The sequence below is a fragment of the Topomyia yanbarensis genome, chromosome 1 (genome assembly GCF_030247195.1).
Source record: "Topomyia yanbarensis strain Yona2022 chromosome 1, ASM3024719v1, whole genome shotgun sequence".
NCBI classification, from domain to species: Eukaryota; Metazoa; Arthropoda; class Insecta; order Diptera; family Culicidae; genus Topomyia; species Topomyia yanbarensis.
The window spans coordinates 213,241,981-213,266,079 of NC_080670.1; positions in this window are offsets into that span (position 1 = coordinate 213,241,981).

Here is a 24,099-nt window from a genome sequence, read left to right on the forward strand (position 1 = left end):
TGTGATTGCGGACGTCCATAATCTCATAAAGAGTTGCCATTACTGGTGAACGAAGTTACCCATTATATAGAGAACCTGCGTTATCTTAAACAAGATGTGATCGACGTGTCGGAGCACATAACTGTGTTCTTGGTGGTGAATATTCTCGACAAGTCGACATAAAAGGCTTGGGAGTGCACACAGTTACGAACAAATCACCAAGTTTCCAGATATTCAATTTTAGAAATCAGTGAAGTTGCATATCAAATTCAAGTTCCACCAACGAATAATCCAAGACCAACAACTATGGCCGATGTTAACTCAGAAAAGTCATGCAATCTCAGAAAGCTCAATGCAAACCGAGATGGCTTGCGGCTTTTGTAGGGATTTCCACCGTAACTTCCAGTTCTTGTCATTTTTTTGTCCACATTCCAGTCGCTAGGTTTTGCTAAAACTACCTACGAAAAAGACGCCTTACTAGAAGTTGTTGTTCCTCCAAATCGTGTCGCAAGTGTGACGTTTGCCATACACTTTGCTGTCTGAAGATAGCGTAGCACTAGATCGAGAACGGGACGTTCAATCCAAAGCTTCGGTGTTTACCAAAGCACCCCAACATGGTCCAGGTATTTCGCCATCAGCGCAGAAACTGCTGCTTCTAAGTAAACTATATTACGGAAGAAAAGGCCCACTGTTTGTCAAGATACAGGTAGTCAACGTTCAAATCACCGATATCGACGAGTTGCGAAGCCACACTCGTGGCAAGGTGATGGTCAAATTCTTCACCAGAGTGTCTACATTCTTCTCCAATCTCGAGTCCTTGGTCACATCCAAAGTGACTGACAAAATCGCAACCACATTGGGTACCTTCCGGAAGTAGTCCAGCATTCCTCGCACCCGACAAGGTATATATGCTTATCAGTAGGGAGTGGTTCTTCAACATCCTGAAGTCAAGATATCTGAGCCTATCCGGCAAAGTCGCTTTGGATGCGAGAAAACCGCCTGGACATTGCAGGTGTCATAACGGAATAGTAAGACACCGACAAGCCAGTTCAGAACTCCAACGTGGTTTTCATCGAAGAGGTCGGAACCGTGATGCAGCATTTCTGACAAGTCTATTAATTGGTGGACATCCGGAAACTCAAGAGAAGTAGCTTGTGAATCACACTTTCTGCCCTTATACAAACTAGATGTACCACTATGGAAATTTCTGACACTAGAGAAGAGATTGTTGCGTAATCTTGAGCTCCAGTCATACTGCATTAAGTTCAACTGAGAACATAAGCCCACCAAGTGACCGAATCAAGTGACCCGCCGGTCCAGAAGTACTTTTTGCAAGCTTCATCACAGCTTCACGGCAGATATCTCCAAAGTGTACCGTCCGATTCTGTTGGCACTTGGACATGAACACTCTTTAAGGACGAACTTCGCAACTGCTTCGGGTACTAGATACCGTCGCTTATGGTACAGTGTCAGCCCCAGACAAGTTTCAGGATACCATAGCCGGATGCTCTAGTGAGTTGGGGCATCTCACTTACTTCTTCATCTAAATCGTACAATCGTACATGGTTAAACAAAAGAATTCAAACACGCGAAGTTACAAACACCACAACAAAACGCACACTCGATCAAACACAACAGCAACGCTTGTGCCCTTCGCGATAATACAAGCTTGTGACCAGGCTTGTATTATCGCGAAGGGACCAAGCGTTGCTTTCACACATCCGTGATCTCGCAATCATAAAAAACTCACCGAAAATGAAGTCAGCGTGTTAGCGCTTTCGATTTTATAAAGGCTCTTAAGCGCGAACATATAAACGCTCGTTGCCACGCGACCAAGAAGTTTCTACATCTGAGCCACGGCCCGCTTAAGTTGGCCTTAAATAGTAAAGTTGTGATTTTGGCAGGGAGTCCTTCCAAAAATGAATCTCTACAACTCCAGTTGGACTGCTCTCAACAAAAATTGAAATGAGTTACTATGAAAAAGAAAAAAAAATATGATTTCAAGCCAATTAAGGTAATTCGATATGTTTCAAGTGTTTTTTCTTGTTTCTCAAACAGTGTTGACACGTAGCTAATCAGGGTTAGCGAGCGCTTTTTATCGCACGCAAACGACCAGCAGAAGAACTGCGATTCCAGATATGAAAAACTGGTTGCGATGATGATGACCAATCCGTCGATTCAGACTGTGAAGATATTCCCAACAGAGAATTATCCAACTAATCCGAAAGTACCAGTACTGTCCTCAAAACGTTCGCGTATCCTAAAACAACCTTATCCTCTTGCCCCGCGCAATTCGAAGCTCGCTGCTCAGCTACAGGACTTTACGATTCCTCCAGTACCTTCTCCGTTATCGAACCGAACGCTAACACAAGAGCGGATTGCTGTGAAGCTCCAGGAAACCCGGAAGAGTGACCGATAGTTATCTCTAACTTCGAACAATCGACACTTAGCTGAAGACACTCAGATGTAGAGCATTTAGTTCACCTCCAACTATACCTGAAGGGACATCTTCTAGAATCGATACGAAGCCGTTTTCTTCAGCCTGCACGTGTGGCACGTCATCAAGACGCTGTCTACGAAAGACCGAAGCCTTCTCGGTTCAGAGCTTACTGGACCACCTCACAACAGATGGTCAGCTAAGTCACCTGTCAGGAAGCTCGAAGAAGACCTTGCTCGAAGCGGTGTCAAGGTGGTGCGTGAATTCCTTATTTTTGTAGCTGATCCAGCCCGACTTTGACGCCGTACGGAGCATGTGGCCTTATCGGTCACTGAGTGGTGCACTGTCACTAGTTCAAGAGCGCAAGTTTCGACGAACAATGGCAACAAAGATTTAGCCGAGCCTGCCGCAACAGTCTCTAGAAATAGCCTTACTTGTGGGATTAAAGAGGATCGTCAGAAACGCAACACTCCTCCTCCTTTCGCACTCTATGTATACTATTGGGAGAATCTGTTGCTGGAAGTCGAAGGTCATGCGGAACCACTCGCGTTTCAGTGGACTAGAGATGTAGAGCGTCGAACTGAAGTCGTAGTGCGTGCAGGAGATTGATATCTTCGGCACAATACGATCGGTAGAAGCCAACGAGCTGCCTGGTCCTACCTTCGCGAACATTCAAATATAGATTCAAATTTGACCAAAAACTTTCCCCATCCACGTCGACCTCCGTTGCAGAACTATGAGCTGGTTCTGCCTAAACTCCTTATAGGACTAGCCAACTTACCCTGATCTTGCAACCCGATCATTGCGAAATGTCGGCTGGAATGGAGTATTTATGGACACATACCTGATGAATCGTTACAAGACTTGGCGTCAGCCCGGTGCGTTGGTCAAATGCCGCGGTTCTGAAGAGACGAAGTCGAAGCGCAAACACCTGGACTAATTACGTTACAAGAGGCCGTGGTCAATTTTCATGTCCGACTCGGATCGGGAATTGAACGATCAACTCCGAGATCTGTTGCTGTTAGATAGTTATTACTCCCTGTTCGAGTTCGATGACTATAAGCGTCCCAGACAGCTGCTGGTGGAGACAACTCGGCGCGTATAATCCGCTACGAAACCGGATTGCGTTGGAGAACAAAAGATCCAAATTTTCCAGAGAGCTATACAATAGCCGAGCGGCGTCTAGAAAGACTGTGGAAACTCCAGAAACATCCGTCATTGGAGAAAGCGTAAGGGCTATGCTTATAAAGCGAATTTGGACGAAGTAACATCCGTTGAAGCCGGGGTGTCTTTACTAACCCTCGAAAGCCTGAGAAGCTCCAATTTATCTGAGACCCAGGAGGCAAAATCGGGTTATGCGTCCTTCAATTCAAAACTAAATAAATGGTAAGACTTCTTGTCGCTCTTGTCTCCATTGTCCTGTTGCATTGTGTGGAGACATCATGTAGATGTTCCATCGGGTGAAGATACGAGCACCCGATCGCCCCTTTCAGCGGATTCTGCTCCGTGACGGACGCTGCAACATTCGGCTCCTTTTATATTTTTAGAAACTGATGAACTATACAAAATAAAAAGAAAACTATAAATACTAGTCTTCAGTAAATCAATCTCTGTTTCTCAAACCCTAGAAAATTTCTAAATTATTATTAATTTAAAACTGAAAAACTATCAGAATCAACAACACATCGAAAAAGCACCATGCTTCCTCATCAAAATGAAAAAAAATCAAGATACCACCAGACTATTTAACTCGCAAATTATTATTCTTGAACTGCAAAAACAAAACAAATTCCTCCCAGCTGAATACCTCCCTACCCAGACAGTTGTTGCATTCCTCCGGCAGAAACTCAACCGGACATGGCCAACTTTGTTCCGAAAAGTTCAAGCGAGTGGAAGAAAACCGGTTTTCTTCTAGACTGACCAACGCACGGCTACCCACTTGCAGCCTGCTTCGATTTCTTTCGCCATTGCTTTCAAGCAAGCTTATTTACATAGAACGAACGCTCTTTAATTCAATTAATTAAGTTCTTCCTGAGTTTAGTGCAGCCACTCTGCTAACATTTAGTTCCACACCGAAATTCGTGACTGAACTGCAAGCCGAGAGACAAGAAGGTAGAAAAAAGTGTAAGTTTCCTAATTGGTTGACTGATCAAATAAATGAACCGAAAGGTTATTCCAAAGATCAACACAGCTGGGAAACTGTACTTAAACGTAGCTACCACTATTTCGAAGCAAACTACTTCAACTTTCTTCGGCAAAACTTATTTATTTACATTTATATTTCTGGCAGCAGAAGTGATTTGCATTCACACACAAAACTTACCTTCCCGTTTCCCTCCTTTTCGCTCTTCCACCAGCGAACGAGCAGTGGTGCCAGACGAGTAACCAACCTTTCGGGGGGCAAGACCCATACCGGTTCGCAGATGGGGGAAAAAGGAAGACACTTTCGTGGTTAGCTTTTCCATTTTGCATTTTAATTATTTAATTTGGCTTCAATCTGTGTTCCCTACCTGCCTCTCGTCAGCTCCGATTTCAGTTCCGTGGGAACGTCCCAGACGAAAACTCTTAACAATTGCATGGCCTCTTCGAATGCGATGCGACGCGAACGAGTCGGATGTCTGCAGAAGGCAACCCATCCGAGCGAGACACTCTCTGACACACACACAAACACACAATCATCCCGAGAGGGAGGAAAACTTTAAATTGAGATTGATCTGTTTTGTTACCGCAAATTCCCATTTGAATTCAATTTTCGAAAGTTGCTTTTGCAGTCACTTGGCTTCGGTTTGGTTTGGTTCATTCATCCTGTCGGGAGTGGAGTAATTCTTTTCGATAACGAGAGATCGATAAGGTGACGGAACGAGACGGCGGTGTTAACCGAAGCTGGAGGCGTAAAAAAAAGATTACCATTAGCAATTGTTTAAGAGATGTTCGAAAGTTTTTTATTCGTGCTTCCAGCTGGGACCCACATGCAAATAATAAATCAAACACATTATTAAAGACAATTCAATCCTGTGGTAATGACCCCACTCAATCATCAATATAATTAAACAGAATAATAGTAGAAAATGCAGAACGACGGGAAATAAAACTGCAGGAAATACCCGCCCCGCTCCATTGTGATGCTAATGAATGAACTGTTTATAACGGCAACCGACACAACCCGGACCACCCTCCCATCCCCAATAAACCTGCTGTCAGCTCGTTATTGTTGCAAAGTTCGAATAAAACAGACGTTGTTGGACTTGTTTTCGCTGCATGAGCCTATATTGCAGTGCCGTCGTGTGTCGTTAAATCAATTTATTTATTAAACCCGCCACATTCGTTCCTATCAGCGGAATCAGTCGGTTGCGGGCGAAGGACTCCCACTAATGGGTGCAGTCCGTAATTAGTTAGGCCGGGGGGATGGTGCTTTTCGTCCACCGGTTGCACGGTGTCAGTTCAAAGTAATCAAAATTCAGCATCAGAAACTCGTAATGGTAAAAGGAAAAAATCAAATGAGTGCTAAAGTTCGGTTTTCGAACCAAAAATGATACATTTCTAATCAGTTTATTGAAGTTAGGTTGTTTTGGAATATGCAATTAAGCCATTTAATTGTTGTGTACCATTAGAATTAAAAGAAAGGCAGAATATAAACATGATTGTTAAAATCAGATAGATATTTTCATTGGTCAAACTCAAATTGCGCAAGCTACTCATAAAATTAAGGGATAAATTCACATACCTAATATCACTCAAAGATGAAACTTCCACGGGAGAACAGGATCGAAAAAATAACTCTAGTTGATTCTCGTTGCAATCACATTTTTACTTGACACCAGAGAGCTTCACTTCATAGAACTCTCAAAACCTTTTCCACTAACACACGTGATATTACCTACGGGCATTGATTTTCAAACTCTCACTATTTTAGCTAACGCATACGAAATTTTTTTCTTAATTTTCAAACACTTCACAATACTGCAACTCAGCTTTGGGACCGATTGGTCGCACAGCTACCAAACCCCCCACACAGCACACTCACACAAACGAAAACCGCGCGCGAACGAAAGAACGACGATCGAACGATTCAAAAGCTTACAATATGATGGACGACCGCATGGAGGAAGCAAATTTTCACTTTCTCTATCCATTTGAATTAGATCGTAGCAAGCGGGATCATTCCTTTTTTCTCAACGCTTACACAGAGCACAATTTTCCGAACAGCGAAACCGGCGATTTCAGAAGACGTATTCTTTCGTTTTCTTTTAATATTTTGGGGTGCTGCAATCACACGCGAATCGCGAAAACAAAAAATGCTAAAAGCACACCGACAACCGCGCCCGACCGATCCAAACTAATTGTGAAGCTTTCGAAGCGAAATCGAAGATCAAAACTGATGGACGCCGCGCGCGTACCTCATCGCAGATGAGTTCACCCGATCGAGTCATCCAGTGTCACAGTAGTGAGCGCCGCGCGGTACTGTGTCAGTGAACGAACGTAATGATCATCGAATAATGCATCAGCGACAATGCTAGGGCAAGTTTTCAAAAGGTCGTGAGCACAAAGTGTGTTTATGAATTTGGTTTTTGTTTTATTGGTTTCTTTTTGCGTTACACAGCAACAGCGATTTTGTAAGGTTCAAAGTATTCTGGTAACATGTGCGTAAGAATAGCATCCATGTTAACATTGCGTAGAAAAAGTATGCTTCGCATCCGTTTGAATAATTAGATTATAAATTTTCAAAAGACGAATATCACTATCCGTTTAATAATCTTACGAATAAAGCAAAAATTGTGCTGGAGCAACTATCGACGTTTTTGTATACTGCTTCCGAAAAGATAGTTGTGATTTACTATTTTTTCCGAGGGGAACGACACTCCGAGATTGATGTTGATGAAATGAACTTATAAGTTATAAATCTAAACGGATTAGCATTGCTTAGTTCGGAATGGTTTCGCATTTCCAGCAATGCTTTAGAATGATTTGGAATGGCCAAAGATGGTTTGAAATTCGAAATTAGTTAGACCGGGGGAATGGTGCTTTTTATCCACCGGTTACGCGGGTTCAATCCAAAGAAATGGAAATTCAAATCAGAAACTCGTAATAGAAAAAGAAAAAAAACAAATGGTGCTAAAGTTCGGTTTGTAAACTTTTCTAGTTAATTCATTTGCGACAATAAATTCTGCCATTTAATTATTGTGTACAATTCGATGCTCAGAAACGATTTAAATTAAAAAAGCTAATAATAAAAAATACGCGATGGTTGATAAAAACAGTTCGATTGTTTTATTGTTCAAACTTCTCGTGAAATCTATCGATAAATTCACATACCTAACACATACTCCATGATGAAACTTTCGCGTGAAACCAGGATCGAAAAAATAACTTCTGCTGATTCTCGTTGCCATCACAATTTTTACTAATTGGAACCAGAGAGCTTCACATCCTAGAACTCTCAAAACCTGTTTAACAACACACGTGATACTACCTACGGCCTTTAATTCTGAAACTTCACTATTTTCGCCACCGCATCCGGCATTTTTTTCTTAATTTTCAAAAACTTCACAAGCACCGATACTCTGCTTTGCGACCGATTGGTCGCACAACTACCAAACCCCCCCCACACATCACACTGAAACGAACGAAAGAACGACGATCGCACGATTCAGAAGCTTACATTATGGCCGACGACCGCATGGCGAAAGCAAATTTTCACTTTATGTATCCATTCGAATAAGGTCTCAGCAAGCGGGATCATTCCTTTTTTTCTCGACGCTTGCAGAGAAAACAATTTCCCGAACCGCGAAACCGACAATTTCAGAAGACGCGTTCTTTCGTTTTCTTTTAAAATTTTGTGCTTCTGCAACCACTCGCGAATAGCGAAAATCAACGCTAAACCGCGCCCGACGCCGACCGATCTCAACTAACTGGACTGGAGCTTTCACCACTTTAGCGAAATCGAATATCAAAGCGATGGACGCCGTGCCGCGTATCACAGATGAGTTCACCCGATCGAGTCATCCAGAATCAGTGAGCGCCACGCGGTGCTGTGTCAGTAAATGAACGGAACGATCATCGAAACGCATCAGCGACAATGCTAGGGCCAGTTTTCAATAGGTCGTAGTGCAAAGTGTGTTTATGAATTTTGTTTTTGTTTTATTGGTTTCTTTTTGCATTACACGGCTGCAGCAATTTTGTAAGACTCAAACTATTCTGATATCGTGTTTATAAGAATAGCATGCATGTTTATGTGTACGTAGAAAAAGTGAGCTTCGCCTCCGTTAGAATAATTATAAATCTTTTTCGGATTTCAAAATAAGAATATCGCTCTATCCTTTCAATAATCGTGCGAATTATGCAAAAAATGTGCTGAACAAACTATCGACTTTTTGCATACTGCTTTTGAAATGCAACATGTGTTTTTTGTCACGAAATATACTGTTTTTTCCGAGAGGAACGACACTGCGATTTATTATATCAAATGAACTTATAAGTTATAAATCTAAACGGATTGATAAACACCTGGGACGGAACGTGCAAAGTGAAATTATTTTGCAAGCTGATTTTTCCCTGCAAAATAACATCAATATCGGGAAGGAAAAAGAAGACCGTCTTCGCATGTCCCGTCCCAGGTAAAGACTAACATTGGTTCGTGCGGAATGGATTCGCATTTCTAGCAAAGCTTTAGAATGGTTTGGAATGGCCAAGGATGGTTTGAAATGCGTAATGAAAAAAAATCTTATTGCTCGAAATACTCAGAATAGAAATCTACAATAGCGATTATCCTACAAACAATCATCAAACAATATAGATATTATGGTTATTACAGTTTCTACTTTGTTCTACGCAGTAGATTTACAATAAAACTTCTTGTAACAACTAATTTTAATGTCCAGTGAAAAAATGATACAGTAAATTTACATTAAATGTTACTGTTTCTGAGCAAAGAATGTATGGAAAAATGTCGATTTTTAATGTTAAGATACATAACCACTCCCCCTTTTTTACTGTAAAAGTCGATTTTACATTAAAATTTAATGTAGAAATGTTGAAGTTTATTGTTTTTGTATTGTAGCGAAACATCAGACTTTATTGTAAGTTATTGTAAAATTTCTGCACTGTGACAGTAAGAATTATGGTTTTGTTACTGTACATTTCCATTAGGGACACGTTTCGACAGTCCTCGAAAAAATCAAAACAAAACATTTCCAAAAGCTTGACTGTAGGTACAAATCAAGACAAAAACATAAATTTTGTTGCCAGAAATGTTAAAATATTCACACATAGAGTATACAGAGTTGCCAGTTACATCTAATTGGTCGGAATTCGAACAAACTTGGATTGAGATTTGTAAGATTTATTGTAATTTCTTCGATTTTTAGCAATACTCGATTGTTGAAATTGTTTCAATTTTCTAGAATTACCGGAAAACTACAAAATCACGCAAAACTGATCGGAATATAACAATCATTATGAAGTGACGTCAGTCCGATCCGAATAATATTTATAAAATGGATAAAGTGATATTCTTCCTGTACATTTAAATAAAGGTTTTGTATTTAGTTTCATAGTAGTTCATAGTAAGGGAAACTGATCATTTTTTCTACGTGCTACTTACAAGGCTTCTATTCTCACGATATCGGAGTACATTGAATCAAAAGCTGTGATCTAGGATGGAATCCTGCAGATTGTGATTGGATGGAATTGACATCAACAGGCGATTGACTGGTATAACTGAAGATGCAAAAGGTCATTCAAACGTGTTTTTTTTCTTCAGAAATTGTGTTTTGGTATCAGCGATCTATGTTTGCTGTGCTGATTCTGATTAGTTTCAAAATGTGCTCTAATAAAGTTTATCTGACTAGGCTTGAAGTGCTTAAAAGTGCAAGGCAGCTGGACTATAGTGAGTTTGGTTATAATTTAAAAACAAATTTTAAGTTGTGCAAACACAAATATGATCAGATCCCAGTGTTTTCACCCAGTTTACTCCGAAGTATTTTCATTTTCTCTGGATAATGAGAAATTGAAAGCACTTCGGAATAAAATTAATGGAAATTGTTCCTGCTTTCATTTCTCCTCTGTTTCTTTCTCTTGGTAACAACAAGGAATGGAGCGAGATTTTCTTACCGCTTGCTATTAAAGATTTCAAAGATAATATTTATAAGTTTTACTTGAATCGGTTCACGTTTAGTGTGAAAATGAAGCCAAGTCCTCTCGAAATCAAATAATTTTTCGTCGAAGCTTTTAGGCGGTCAAACCGAAAAATGGCAAAAATATTTAAAATCGACCCAAAGTCAGTACGAACCTTATCGCCGCGAGAATTTAAGGTGACGCATCGATAATTTTTTGAAGAACCATTCGCTATTAAAAAACAATCGATACCGAAAAACGAATATTTTATTGAAGGTGGACGTTATCGCACGGTTTTGTTTCACGCCAGCTTCTATCAAAAGATACCTCTAGCCGTGGTCAACATAGTTTTGATAAGACCACTCTTACTAGTTGAACGTGCGTAGATTCAAACTTCATATCCGATCTTAGACGCATCACAGAAGACATGGAATTAGATGTTCTCTTTTCCCATTTAGAAAAGGACACATCTTCAAAGACCATAGTTCCAGCAACTGCAAGTAGAATTCTCCCCACTGATATCATCAGGAGCTGGATCATACCAATCGATCCAATTTTTGTCCAAGTTACCACTGGGAAAACGATAGCGGATCATATAATTGATCTACCGCTGAAAAAAATCCAGTGCTCGTTGTTCTTATCGCCTCGAACCTCGAAAACAGAGCTGATCTGGGTCTGTTTGCAGGCAATTTCTAGCGTGTTAACTTCCGGTTCATCGTCAAAATAAAGCTGCCTTTGTTGGTAAATCTACAAACGACACCCGTTCATTAAAGCTCGATTTGTAAAGTGGGAAACCGCCTATCGCCATTCAATTCGGCACTTCATATTTCAATCGCCTCTTGTTTAAAACGAAATCTGCTACGGAAAGTAATTCGCCCACGTAAAAATACTCCACTACTGCGCACAAAGCAGCTTCATGGTCGTTTGCGCCTTCCGATGTCAGTTGTTTGAGGACTCGGGTTGCCGTGGATAAGGATGGAGATAGACCGTAAGTTATGGTGAAAAGCTCACACATTTGAACAGATTCGGAGAGTTAAAACGTGAGAGAATCCGTTTAAATGGTGTATCTTCTGTGTCTGCCGGTAAATTTTTTCCACGTCCACCACGAAAACCTCTGCGTGCCTGTGAAAGCGAAGCATGATATAGAGAGCAACTCGCCCTGTATCACCGATCCGAGAAGAAGCGCACCATTGAGGGACAGATTCGTAGAAGTTTTAGCCGGCCTGTCAAAAACCATTAGCACCTTGGTATTTGAGCTGGGCTCTCCAGATGTTCCTCATCCTGCGAGTCTTCAACGGTTCCAATGCGTTCCATGTGTTCCAAATCCAGGTACTCCTGAAAATATTCATTTTAATTCCGTTTTTTTATAGGAATCTCTCTTCAGATGAGACTCTCCAAATGCTGGAACCGTCGTAATGCTGCATCTATTAACTCTCCAATCATTTCGTGCAACTATATGTGCTCTAAATATCTTACCACCTATAGACTATTTTCAGCTCGGCTGAATGTGTTTCTCAAGTGTAACTCGCAATCCTCTTCTTCCGGTATTCGTGGTGGTTCTTCCGATATCTCCTACATGGTCCAAACTCATTCGAGGGATTTGTTCAAGTTGCCAAGTTTGAACTAATTTCCACCCTTTTCCACCATTCTAATCAAACTCCTCTGGACTGGACTGGATGCGTGTTATCGAACTTGTGAATTTGTAGCCGATCACCATCAAGAAGGTAAAATGGCGGAGCGTGATAGAACTGTTAACCAAGTACCAAATCAGTCGATCCGGAAATGAAATGCTCGGAATCAGCTGGTTTCATGTACGAAGTGTGCCAACGATAGTGTCTTAGATGGTTGATTGTCGGTAACCTGCCCCAAAACCAAGAATTCAATCGAAATTGGCAAGTCCAGTGTGCGCGAGCTGATAACCGCGGAGACTTTGCAAGAAATTCCCTCCCGTATTACTCCATACCACAATTTCCATTTTCTTGTTGATTCTTCGTAGCTTATGCAACTGGCGGAACTTTTCCGACATTATATTTGCTCGTGAACCGGAATCCAGTGGAGCTCTGACAAGATGTGTTCGTCTTTCATCTTCAGAACCACCGTCAGCAAGAAAATATGCGAACCGGCGAACCTCATCGCCACGTTATAAGAAATAACCGAACTTGAAACCAAACCACCAGAGTTCGACACGTTGCCAGAAGATGATGGAGCTACCACACAACGGACTGAATCCATTACAGGAGTTGAACGTGAACCAGGGAAGCTAGGATGAAGCAAAGAGCGGTGCCTCTTGAACCGGTATTTCGACGGACAATCTTGCAGCAAGTGATAACGTCCCATATAGTTGCAGCATAACCGCTTAAAGTTGATGGATTGCAGCCATTTATCCACAGGTAACTTGGAAAACGCTGGAAACCTCATAATCGAATGTTGTTCGGTGCACACAATGCAGCTTAGAACCGTATTTTCGGTCGCCGCGTTGACCAAGACCTTTGCTGGATGGAATTGGACCTAGAGGCGCAACTAGAGCTTGACAAGTGTTGATCTACTGAGACTGCTTCAAGTCCACCTGTCTGCCTCTTGAAACACCCAACAAATACTACAAAAGATGGCTCCTCACCACCTGAAGTATGCTCCTTTAAACGTTTCTTAAGTAATTCCGTCCACTTTTGAAACTGTCATGAAACAGAGGATGCGTCAACACCGCCCTCAGTCGGTTGTCTTCTCTCCAAAATAGACCTAGATATTCATATTCCACTGGAAACAGACTATGAGTTTGGGGTAAGCAAGTGCAGAGTAAATTCTCGGTTGTTCGAAAAGGCGCATTCTAGTGCCGCTTCTTTAGTAAATCCACGTGCCACTCATCGGATACGAAGCGACCAACTTAAGAGCATCACCCCTAACAGAAGCCCACAGGTAATAGAACTTCTGAATACTACGCAACTCTGAAGCTATAGTTTGTAAGTAAGTTTGTTTCAGAGAAGCAGTGTCTGAACTACAATTTTGTGTAGATTCGTGTTGCCTTCTGAATCATTGTTTTTCACAAACGACACACCCTGATACTTATGTTTTGAGCTCACTACTAGGGATTGTTTGTGGTGGACGTTAACTAGATTCTTGCTCCGTGTAACTATTTGGGATTCATGTCGGTCCTAGAATATGCAAATATCCAGCTTGATCAGTGATACTATATTTTTACAAATCATCAGAGCGTCAATCGGATCCTATTTAAAACTAGCTAATACGCGTCGCACGTTGTTGCGACTTTCAACGAAATAGGAGTAAAACACAATTTGTTCCGAAGCGTCGTGTGGCGGGCAGATAAACCCCAACCTACAGCACACATAGACGTTTCATAATTAATGTCTACTACGTATAAATTTTTACGGCAATCGGTTATGCCATTTGTGAATTACATTCAAACAAAAATTGAGTTTTATGTATATTAATTAATTAATAAGAAGAAAAAGTGGGGAAAGACGGAATCCATTTAGGAAGGCGAGTCTGTTCCACTCTTCTGTCTATCTAAAATAGAAAGTTCCAGATTCGGAGTATGTTGTTTTGCAGGTAGAAGTTACCAGCAAACCGAATAAATGCGTACCCTACGCAACAAATTAAATCTATACGTTGGCTTCGAAAAGTTTTTTTATTCCGATTATAGAGGCATTAATCTTAGGGTCATTCTCCTAGCAACCAAAAGCTCCACAAGCTTCTCTTTTTAAGTATTGTTTGTGGCACTAAAAACTGGATTCTAACAGTACTGCGCACTTACTATTCCTCTATTAAATTCTTCTCATAGACTGGTTAGTTCGACTGGTCTGTCTATGAAAGTACCATCTCTATCACTTGAAATATATGTATTTTGACAGCTCGCAGTTTTCAGTAGCAGTTTGATCACTCGCACTTTGAAAGTGCAAAGTCCAGGTTGGTGGGAAGTGCGCAATAATTCTGCGATACGTTTTATGTTCTAATAGCGGCTTAAACAGCGTTCAAGTTCCATTAAATCTTAAGCAGCTTGGGTGTTCGCTAACAACTGTATGTGAACTTTACCCCTAGAACGTTGCACTGGGGTAAAATATACCCCACGCCATCTTTGGAGCCGTGTGAAGACGAGAATTCGGTATTTACTGACCTGAGACCCTAACCATAATTTAATGTAAAGTTACTAGTAAGAGTAGAAAAATGTGTTATAACCAGTTTGCCTTCGTGGAAGTAGGTGTCAAAGTTGGCGTGGGGTACATTTGTACCCCAGTGTACGGTTGCCGTTAGTGTTTCGTCAGGTTTCGTGCTGTCAGTGGAAATGTAATTCGTGGCAATACAAGTTAAAATACTGTATGTTTTACTACGTAAGTAACAATTTGTATTATATATTCGTTTTTAATCGTTTATTCAATTAATTTAATTTTATTTTGAAGTAGAAAAAGATGGGTGGGTAATGTCTAGGACATAACCGGAGTGTCGTGACTACTCGTTTGACTTGTAATTCAAATCGAATGATACTCAATGAAATATGTGGGAATGTTTCAAGTAATTTTTTTTTTAATAATTATGGTGGTTCTGAAAAGAACCTTTTTTGTTGGCGTCTGCGTTGATAGGGGATGCGCTGGATTCTAAGCTCGTTGAGACATTCATTCATGAAATGAACAAATTTCATATTTTCTTGCTTTGAAATATCAATGTAAAAATCTCTCGAAACGACCATCGGAATCCTTTTCCTAGCGTACAGAAATGATCACGCTTAGCGAAAAACTAGGGGCGGGTAATGTCCGGGACATAACCACGATGATCATATTCTTAAAATTCTGTTTGTATCTATTTCAAATGGCTAAATTTTACTCATTAAGTTCGATTCACCGGGCTCAGCGAAATTTTCCTGGGGATCCCGTTCGTTAGTATATTCAGCAAAACAATTTTATTACCGAGTTCTCCGCATTGAATACAGGTCAATAATTTCATGATTTCAACAAGCAGACAATGTACATGTATGACAGGTGGGAGTGTTCTGAAGTGTTTTAGTGGAGGTAACAACATAAAATCGTGTATTGGACATTTTTCAATGATTCTCCTTAACCCTGCAAAACCACGGGGTTGGAGCAGAGGGTTAAGTTGTTTGGAAGAAATGACAGTGAATATATGATAACTAAAAATATAAAATTGTTCTATAAATTGCAAAGTTATTGCCGCGTTGACCTGAAAATTTGTCATTTCATTCATATAGGAACAATCGTTGAAATTATGTCAATTTATGCTTTGCAAGATTTGAAATAACTTGGTGGTCACGACACCCCTGTTAAGTCATATACATTACCAACCCATCTGTTTCCATTTTTCATTCGTCCTAATACGGACGGTTTGTAGATAACTATGTTGATACAAGACGAGAATCTTTTGAAACAATTCAAACCTTGCCGACGATTGTTTTTACTGCTTACACACATATGATAATTCCCCTTTCGCAGCTCACACCGAATGAGCACGCTTTGCATCAAGGCGTTCCTATTTATAAACTTTTCGATGCAGATGAAAGGCCCTCCTTTTGTGCGATGAATGAAAATATTTTCATCATTCGTTTTGGTGTAGCTTTCGCTTAGTGGCAGAGTTGCCACATTCACTGATTTTCTTGGAAGGATTTGCAAAAACCTTCGGGTTTGTAGATAAATTTGAAAAATATTTTCTTTTATAATTATTTTTAATTATACAAATTAATAAAAGGAATTTCCTAATAAAATTCTTTTTCCATTATATATTCATCCTAAGGACTGTTTGCATACAACTATGACACAAATCCATCTACAATTAACAGCGCTAACGGAAAATAAGCACCACTGATTCTTTACAAGTATTTTGTTAGTCCTGAAAAGGACTGTTGGCAACATTAGAGACGCGTGAATTTACTTATCTTCTTCGGCCAGCTTTCTTGGCAGGTTTGGCGGCCTTCTTTGGCTTGTTCGCTGCAGCCTTCGATGTTTTGGTTGCATTTTTAGTGGCAGTTACTACCGCCTTTTCAGTGATTACGTTTCTTAGCCATTGGCTTTTTGGCCTTCTCACCGCCACCACCGTTTTTCTTCTCTCCGGTGGTAGCCGATTTGATTGGTCGTCCGATGCAGCTTCTCACGACCACGCACATCTGTTATGCACTGCGTCTTACACACGTCTGGCTTTGAGAAAAGCTGCGACACCCCTATTTATAGGTTTTATCATTAATGCTGATTCTCATTTAAAGTAGGTTTTGAACTATTTAAACAAATTTTATATAACAAACAACGTATCGGTAGCAAGCGTTGAACGTTTTCCTTCCGATTTATGAAACAAGACTGGCAATCCGTTTAGTAGAAGAAAAGTTATTAAGATTCAAAATGTACGTAACGCTTTCGCTAATATGCACTACTATCGCTTTCTCGCTCGTTCTCGTGGTGTGCATGAGCCTTTCCTTTCCGTCGGGCTTCTAATGACATAACCAAAACTAATATGCCGGCTTTCCACACCAACTGCTCTCGTCAAGCAACCCAATACGAATAATCATAGGAACAAACTTGTAGTAGATCTATATTTAAAACCTTTCGTCATTTTATTGTTCGGTTGGTTCACCATATTGACGGCTATGTGCGGGATGGGCTGAAAATTTTCACTTTTCCGAGTCGTTTTCGAAAGATTTTTCAAAACACTATTTTTCCGTTGATAATGAATGTCCTACATATTCCAAAATTTAATACAACATTGGTACAAATATTTTCGACAAAATGCCGAAGAAATTGATTAAATCGATTAAGTACAACAAAAGATTTAAGCGTTCAAAATCTTACATCATTTTTCTTCCGAAATTTTGAAAAGGGGCCCCTATATTGAAAGGTAAGTCGTTAGTCACGACAAAAAATCGTTCTCATTTTTGCTTATTTTTATTGTTTTATTGTTTATTTTCAATTGTTTTTCAAAATAATGACTCGCAAGTATAATTTGCGCACAGTATCTGCTGTGACAGTAACGTTGCGTGTTACAAATGTATTGCTGAACAGAAATATTTTTTTTTTTCATTTTAATTTATACCCCATTTAGTGGCATTTTCCAAATCCGGATTTTTAAACTTTCACTCTTCCAAATAATTGCACTTTTACAAAAATTACGGAATTCCATTTTAAACCATTTCTTGACCATTCTTTCAACTTTTAGAATCATTTGTTTCTTTCAAATCGGTTGAAAATTCGCAAAAATATGGTAATTTTTGTGAAAAAAGTCAAATCCACGATTTTTTCAATTTTTTTTTTGTTAAAACCAATTTATGTATCATTGATTCAATAAATTCCGTATTTTCACTCATACACCTGTTTTCGCAATTAAAAAACGACGAAAATTATGTATTATACATTTCTTTTGTTTGCATTTTTACCTGTTTATATTGCGATCAAAGGCGTTTGTACCCCAGTGCAACGTTCTAGGGTTAAAGTGTGCTTTTTGAGTATTATCCGAACTTCTTGTTGCTTGGGTCGCCTCTTCGAAAAGCTTCATAGAATCATATTCAATTATATCTGAAAAATGCTCTTTCTTGACCATTGAAAGAGATTGTTGAATATTCCAGGAAATAAAACCGTTACTGCAGTATACATGTATTTAAAACTGATAGTAATGATGTTGATAATTTCCCCATACAATTCCCAGTGTAAGCTTGCCAAGCCCAGTAGCCCCAGCGAGAAGAAAAGGAACAAACACTAACGACCGCACTCGGCCCCGGAAAGATACCTACCGTGCATGGGGAGTGACTGGAGGAGGTAAACCACATTAGGGAAACAAATTGTCGTCCTCATGTCTGTTACTTACCTGACTCGAGAGCAAGGCAAATAAAAATAACAACCTTTTACCTGGAGCAAGAGCATCATTAGGGACATTCTTTGAAATGGCTGTTGCGCATATGGCACACTATAACAATGTGAAAGTATTTCCTGTGGAAATAGAATCGATCGGAAGAAGATATTATAAGGACTGTTGTATGTACGGGTACTTTTGGTTTTCATTCGATAATATGCACTTGAAGTTGAACAGCTGCAAAGTTTCCATTCTGATGTAAAATCGGTGAGCATCGGTTTCAAACTAAATTGTGCAAAAATTTGTAATTTTATAATTCGTATTATTCAAAAAAACTAAATGAAAAATCTCAAAAAGGACCTTAAATCTTCCGAATTAGCCCTTGCTCTAATGATTCGTAAGTTATTCGTTTCTACCTTATATTAACGAATGACAAAGGTCATTTTGCTTGAGGCTTAACTCATGAGTCAGGTTTTAATTTAACCACAACTGCTGTGAAAATATAATATAATATAATATAATATAATATAATATAACATAATATAATATAATATAATATAATATAATATAATATAATATAATATAATATAATATAATATAATATAATATAATATAATATAATATAATATAATATAATATAATATAATATAATATAATATAATATAATATAATATAATATAATATAATATAATATAATATAATATAATATAATATAATATAATATAATATAATATAATATAATATAATATAATATAATATAATATAATATAATATAATATAATATAATATAATATAATATAATATAATATAATATAATATAATATAATATAATATAATATAATATAATATAATATAATATAATATAATATAATATAGCATAATATAATAGTATTACGAACTGTTGAATAAGAATTTGATTCAGCTTCAGGTTCAAACAAAAACGGTATAAGCGAACTGCTAGAGACTGGGGAAGGCAATTCGCTTGTAAAAAGTCATGTAGACGACAGGTAAACGTATTAAACATCTCTCAATAAAAATATTCCTAAATTAGAAAGCCCAAATAAACCAAAATAGAATTTGAGTCCGTCAGGAAAAATCTATCACAAAGTAACACCAATCAGAAAATCGTGAGACTGGAAGCCTCCCATCGTTTATTTTTTGCGTCCAAAGCAACAAATAATTCCACCATAAAGTTGCACAACGTCTGTCTTCCTGATTCCAGCAATTTATCAGCTGCCTTCCTGGCATTAAGTAGTTTCACCTTCAGATGATGAAGAGCCTCACCATACCGTTCTAACTTCGCTAAGGATGCAACGGTAAACAAAAAAAAACACACCCAGCTGGACCCTTGTGGTGTGCGGGCGGTGACGGTAGCGACTTCCCGCTCGACAGTCTCTTAATTTAATTACTCAACTATTTGAGGACTATAAATTATCAACTCATTTACCCGCAGATCGCACGGCGCTGGTTCGCTAGAGAGAGTAGGGGGGGGGGGACTGGACCGGCGACTAGTCGTCGCGATACGATGGAGGAAAAACATCATGGGAAAAGCTGTATACTTTTTCCGCCTTTGCTGATGGAGACAGATGGCACTTTTCATTTGGTGTTGCAATGTTTTTCTTCCGGCTCTATTTCCGGTCCGGCTGCTGCTGAGAAGAAGGGTGAGTTTGAAGTTCAAACAATTCCGCGGGCGCGGACCCGTTGAAATTTTGTGCGGTGAGAATGATTTGTTGCTTTGGGAACACTTTTCTTTTGCATTTGAGAACTGTCAAAATGCTGTTCGCCGATCTATTACTAAACTGTAGCTTTATCAGCGAGCTTTATCATTCAAGCGGCGGCGTCGCTCGCTTTGTTATTTCACTGTTCCCGCTGGGAAAAAAAATTTGTTTCAAAATCATTCAATGACGGCGTCTATCAATTCGTTCAATAGGCGTCGGTTAACGGTCCCACGTTGGACGGTTTTGAGTTATTTTATTCGAGCGTCACAATGAGTTACCGATCGCTTTCGTATATTCCATTCATCTCGCATTCATCCGCGCACCATTACGAAGCCACAGCGATCGGCTTTGGGTGATCATCATCGTACCGGATCTTAATGATATTTAAGAGTCCGGTTCGGTGCGATCTCGTTCATTTGGAATCGGTCGGTCACGGTGTGCGGTAAGTTTTAAAGTTTTCGGTGACGGTTTCGCGAGTGATCATTAGGAAGTGAATGGAAATTGAAAATTTTCCTATTTCCATTTAATTTGCGTCCTGAAATCAAAGAAACAAGTTCGTTGATACGGGAATCCATCCAAGCGGGTGATCGCGTTGTGATTTGCGCTAGCGTCATTAGAAAAGTGAAGAAGAACGCCGCCATTTTGTAGCGCTTCGAATCGCGTGATCGTAGCCGGCGTCGTTCTGTTCGTTCGTATGCGGATGTGTGAATAATTCTCGCGCGGTTTGAAAAAAAGGAAAAGTGTCGCTAATTATTGAGCACGGAGCGTATCCGGAAAGGGGAAAAATTAAATAAATGCATTGAAAATAGGAAAGAAGAGAAAGTGAAAAAAATCGTCGCCATTTTGAAGCAGTTTGGGTGGCGTGATCGCGTATGTGTTTGTGAATGGTTCTCAAGCGAAGCAATGGGTAATTGAAAAAAATGAAAGGGTCAATTTTTATTGAGTGCGGAATATGTTTAAATTCGAAAAAGCTTAAGCAATCGTGTGAAATATCGAATAGTGAAAAATATCTGCTGCCTGTTCGCTGCCATGCTGTGGCATTTGTAGTTGCGTGATCGCGGTCAGTGTCATTCCGCTCCCTGCAATCGTGCATTATCCTCAAGTGAAGTAAATGGAGTTTGGAATGTGAAAGTGAAAAATATCTGCGGCTTATTCGCCGCCATTTTGGAGCAGTTTGCCTTGCGTGATCGCAACCAGCGCCATTCCATCCATTCTCATACGAGTGTGTGTTATTTAGCCTCAATCGAAGCAAGGGTCTTTAAGAAGCTGGGAGAAAATGAAATAAGTCGGTGATCATTGAGCATGAAAAGGGTCTAAAGTGAAAAAAGCTCAAATTAATGTCCGAAATATAGCTGTTTTTTTATTTAGTTAGTTGAAATCCCCCGCAAAAGTTTTATGGAGAGTTAAGTCGCTGGTGAGTTATTTTCTGAATAGTGTTATCGGTTGTGTATTAAAATGAAGAAATAGGTTTGAATAGAAGTGTTTTTTTTTCACAATTTCCGGAAGGCGAAACTGAAAGGTACGTAAATATTTCAACTATTTCCAGTTATTATATGCAATCGAAACAATTTCGTTTTGACTATTGTAAAATCTGAAGCATATCTTAATCGACATTCATTACCTTTATTGCGATGATACTTCCAACTTCTCAATCAAATTAAATCAATCAACTTACCAGCTCCCCGAAGTCTGAAACAATTTTCGCTCGACTCGACTCGACCTTCGCACAGCACAAACTTTAACCATTTCCACTGATGATGAGCCCCAGGCCCCACTGGAATTAGACCGTTTTGACGGTATACTTTTCACCTGCACCTGCCCATTCTCTTACAGCATCAGATACACGGGGGGGGGGGGGGGGGGGGACGGCGCGCGGACATCTGCTAAATAGCAGCAATCATGAATAGGGGACAATTTCGGTACCCGGGGCGCTTATCAGCCGGAAGTTCACAGTTTCCCACAAAACTAAACATTCCGCCCCCGTTCCCGCTTTCGGTTCATACTTCCCCGCCGCAGTTTCGTATTGCGAGGACGGAATCGGAAGATGTGCGGATAAACTTTTTGCGACTGTGTGTATACCACACCGTTCCGGGCCCGTCTGGGATTAATAACGACTGTTCTAACGATCATCTCGTTACGTGCGGTGATGTGGGGGAGGTGGGCATATGCGGTGGCGACTACCGGATTTGGTTGTTTGTTATTGTTTTGGTTTGTTCTTTGTTGTCGAGATATCGGCTTCTCGATGATGGGGGATGAGTCTTTTGTGAGGTTTTTGCAAATGGTTGCGAAGATAAGATGCTTTTTTAATTTTTATTCAAATTCTTAAAAAGATTCCCATGTAACATAACGGATCTTTTTATGAAACATTTGTAAACGTATTTTATATGAATTTGTCCACTCTCTATTAGCTTGTTCTAAAGAAAATTGCAGGTGAATGGGAAACAATTTTCTTTCAAGTTTAATTATTAACCACGATTATTTAAAAAACTTGAACTTTGAGAAAACTAACTTAGATGAGATGAGTTTGAATTTGTTCGAATTGGCTATTGCGTTGAATACGAGAGATTTTTACTACTTAAAAGTGTAATGTTCTATGTAGTGTCTCCAGTAATTTACTGGTTAGACCATCCTGTTTCACTCCAGCAGCTTCAGCACATCGTTACACATTATTTTGACGTGTACATACCCGGGCAATAAATGTCAAACTAATTGGGGATTATTGTATTGTATGTAAGAGAGTAAGATTAGTGCTTCCGGCGGCATGCGTCCTCCAGTAGTTGTATTTTCTGCTAACGTGGACAGGTTTTAAACAAACTGAAAACCATAATTAGATGGTCATTTAAAGGACAATCACAATTGGAGGAGACGCATGGCTGGTTATAAGAAAAAAGGAAAAAAAGCATTCGAAAAAAAAACACGTTTTGTATAAATTTTTTAATAAGTTAACCTTATCAATGTTCATAAAAATTAGGACAATATTAAATATCGGTCTAACCTTATTTGTGAAATAATTTTAAAAAAATCCTCCGTAAGTGGGAAATTTATTAATTCAACGTAATTCTGTAGTACTGTCGTTTGTTTAAAACGCTCTTTGAATTATTAGTTTCAAATTAACCAACTTCTCGATACCAGTGACGTTCCAGAAATCTCGACTCATAGTAACTTTTGGCATGAAACGTTTTTGTAAAGTTAGTAAATTTAATCTGGAAACGGATGTCACAAACATCACCGAAAAAACGAAAAAATTAGTAGTCACAAGAGAGCACAGCCTTAAGAGATTTCATTCATTCCATGGCTAACTAGATACATTCCAAGACTCGGTCAAAAGTTTCACCGACCCAAACAAAAACAAACCAACGAAAGTTTTTTGTCATTTCCATCAGAGTTGATTTGATATTCATACCATGCTTCTTCTTCCGGATTCGAGGACACCGCTCCAACAACCGGAAAGGATTATAATCCTGACCACGCGAAAAAGTATCCCTTCTACTCGAAATAGAACGATGGAACTGCTAAAAAAATGAACGTTTTAATGAACGAAGCTGGCAAGCTCATACACAGTCACACGTGCGCCAAGCTGTTGGGTTTGTTAGTGAAACGTCAAAGGAATTTTATGGCAAACGAAGCTTTCACTCGAAAGCTTACTGGGATTGTGAGAGAGAGTACCTAGGTGAATGGGTAACCAATCAGGGTTGCCGATTTCACAAGTTTTTTTTTTATCGTTTTTGGGGTCACAGATTCGTTTTGGCAGTGGCGGCTTTTTTCAATTCTACAGCTTTTTTTTGTAACTTTATTTGTACCTTATGTATTTATTGCTATTCATTTAACTTTCTTGATCTGTCTGTACGAACAGGTTATCGTACTCAATAAAATTACAAAAATAAATTACAAATTCTGTACTCGGAGTGAAAAAATTTTCAACCCGCATTGATAATCTGCACCAATAAAAAATAATGCATTCGTTTTATTATTTTAATCATATTTAGCAAATTTTTCCGAATCAGACATCAGACAGATAATGAAAATTTTAGCCTTGGTATCAAAGGTGGAAATTAGATA